The sequence below is a fragment of the Acartia tonsa genome, chromosome 13, assembly GCF_053477335.1.
Source record: "Acartia tonsa isolate MP-2025a chromosome 13, ASM5347733v1, whole genome shotgun sequence".
NCBI classification, from domain to species: Eukaryota; Metazoa; Arthropoda; class Copepoda; order Calanoida; family Acartiidae; genus Acartia; species Acartia tonsa.
In genome coordinates, this window is record NC_137272.1 from 41,542,621 (window position 1) to 41,546,045 (window position 3,425).

A 3,425-nucleotide genomic window follows, 5' to 3' on the forward strand; every position below is an offset into this window, starting at 1 on the left:
GTATACCAAAGAAGATAAAGTATAGAATTGAAGACCTCCAATATTTCTTGGAAAATTTAAGAAAAGTCACGCTTGCGCAATAAAATACTTATTACCAACTTGAATTAAACAATTGTCCAGTTCTGAAATAGTTTCTGGAAATCATGGAAAACAGAAGAACATTTGGGCCTTTCAAAAGTTTCAATTTTAGTTCAGGCTAGCCAGGCAGAATCTTAACCTGGATTCTATTCTGTACTTTGTCTTCTTTAATGTGTGCATTATAAAATTAGTAAAAGCGCATATTAGTTAAACAGCATTAACTGTCCTTTCCCTTTGTATCAAGCATTTTTTTCATTTTTGAAAAAAAAGAACAGAAAAGAAATGACAGTTTTTGTTGTAGAAGTAATTCCCAGTTTTTGACAGTTTTTGCATGTGAGGACACTTGCACTTTCAACAGTTTTGTTAAAAATTGTTTTATTATACAAATTATTCGGCAGCTTTTTATTTTTTATATGTAGCTTTGATAATTATAAAAGGGTGTTAGGTTGTGCTAAAATTCCGTAAAAGTGTGAGTTTTAAGGCTTAAAAACAGTAGCAGAACGTTAATATTCACTAAATATGTGTATTCCTTATTGAATAGAACCATAGACAAAAATTTTATATATTTATATTTAGTGAATATTATCGTTCTACTACTGTTTTTAATCCTTAAAACTCGCACCTTTACGAAATTTTAGTACAACCTACCTCCCCCTTTAATTTGCTTATAAATTGTAGATTTTGTTAAATAATTTCTTTTATAAAAAGACATCACAGTAAAATAATTCAATATTTCGCCTAAACAATTTCTTCAAAGTTAATTTTGACGAAAAATAATTATTAGTCCCATTCCTGTAAACATGGAATCCACACATTACTCATAGTAATAGATAATATTGTAATAATAATAAAGGCATTACCCCTCTATCTTTCTCTTTTTTAGGAAAGCTTAACATAGGTTATGATATTTTTAGATTATTCTTATTTGGTCAAAAATCCTTATATATTAATTAAACCATTTTAGTGAAGGATTTCGCTTAGAAATTTCTTGGTTTTTGGTCACACTTTCATAAGCCACTTAATTTTTTAAACGGTTGGGGGGGGGGGGTAGAAATCTCCTGATATTGAAATATTCAATAGAAAAACTAAATCACTCACATAACTTATTTTCTTTATAAAACCTTACACCCCTCCCCCATTGAACTTTCTAAAGATCGTCAAGAATAAAATGATTGAATGAAAATATTTCTCTTCCGATGTCATTATCACCGTTATTTTTGCTCCAAAAAAATGAAAAAATGCTTGTAAATACCAAAAAATATTTTTTATATGTATGTAAATTGTATTATTATTATTACTTGAAATACACAGTTAAGTTGTAATTATTATTTATTATGAACGGTCTTGGATGGGGACATACAGGATCCCGTGAAAAGTTTAGTAATAACATCCCAAAATGTTAAGGATTAAAAAAAATCTTTAAAATTTTTCCTAGTTAATAAACAACATTTTTATTCTTTGCAAATTAATTTTTATAAGGGGGGGGGGGGAAGTTCTGACACATTTGCGTAAACGGTGAGTATGGGCTTTATCTTTGGACTGAGAGGATAGGTTATTAGGGATAAAATCATTCTTATATGATGAATTTCCCCCAGATTTAAGATTTTTTGGATAGGCCTCCAGGTTCCGGAGCTCCAGGCCTCCAGGTGGTCTCTGTACAGGTAAAAATGAAAAAAAAAAAATTTTTTTAAAGTTAAAAATCAACTTATAAAACAAAATATGCATATTTTTTCTTCAAATATGTGAATAATATTAAAAAAGATGCATATTTTGTTTTATAAGTTGACCTGTGGGTGGGGGGGTTGGGTGGGCATCTAATCTGAAACTCGTCTGTTTACGATGTTGTAATCCTTGTTAAAAGCGAAGCTCTTCTATAATTAGGGTCGGTCCGTACGTTACGGACAGAGAACTCTTTTCGTTCATTTAAACAGGATTCCAAACTTTGCATGGTGATTCATGTAGTGGTTATGTACGACTTAGAAAGCGTAGCAATTCTATAATCGTTACCAGAATGTCCGTACATCCATTTTTAACATGTAGATTTTTAACTTTTTAAACAAATTTTTATGTGATATACATAATATAATCTGCTTTTTTAGGATACTGATTCCTATGACAACAAAGTAAAATGTTATAAGCGGGGCATCTCTATAATCAAGTCCCTAAAACTTAAGTATGTCCTTAAACAGTATCCTGTGTAAGCAGTATTCAATTTGTTTCGATTTTTATATATTCATATTCTGATTATTCTACACGTGTTAATGTTCGTTTGTCCTACCGTTTCAAAATTTCGCTTTCATGGATGTTGTCATCCTTGTTATTTATATTATTATCATTGACTTGGAGACAAATAACAAGTGTTTTATTCAATTATTTAAAAATATTTTATTTATCAAACTGATAATTTTGTCTAAGTAGCAAAGCTTCTTTAGAATTTCAGGTGTACTTTCGAAACTTTGATTGCTCGGCTGCTGTTCAAGATCGATATCTCAGGTGGATTCTTCTGTAATAAGAATAGGGTAGCACCAAACTTTAATATGCATAAATACATTTTTTTAAATTTCTAAAATTGTTTTAGAATTATAGTATCGTAATATATTATACAACTTTTAAGGATTTTTTTATTTAATAAATTTTTTTGATGATTAGGCCAATTCTTCAAATTCATTTAAAAATTGGTCATCCGGTCGAGCCTATTAATCACATTGTAAATTTTACTTCTATAAAAAAAGTTAATGAAATTGTCTGCTAAATAGGTATTTTTTTATGAATTTTATAAAATTATATTTGTTATCTGTAGAACCTACTTTGAACGTCAGTCCACCCATGATGGGGATTTATATGAGGGATTGGCAGCCGCCACTTATTTAAACCTGTGTCTTAACCTCTTTTCGAGGAAGCTTTGTGTTTATCAAGTGCAAAATTAATTCCTTATCATTAATCCAAAAACTAAGCGCAAATGTCGTCTTTTTATGGCTTTCCCTTCATAATGTGGCGCGGCATGGATTGTTTTGTTTATTATGATGCGCACGTTCCTTACTTTTGAATGAGATATGAGAGTGTGAAGATTTCGGAGAACAAAATTGGGCCTATCATTGGTCTCATTGTGTGTGAACGACCCTAGTATATCAGGGATTTGAAACCATAAGAGCTTCAGGTAGAATTTGTTATCTTTATTAAGAAGTATGGTGTATAGGACGATTATATGTAGTTTTAAAAAGGCTTTAGCCAGCTAAGCATGAAACTTAATTATGATTAATATATGTTTTAGTAATTTTTATGTGCCTTATTGTTGCATTTAACAATGATTTATTAAACAAAATAATTTTCCTTTAAAGCCAAAGTTT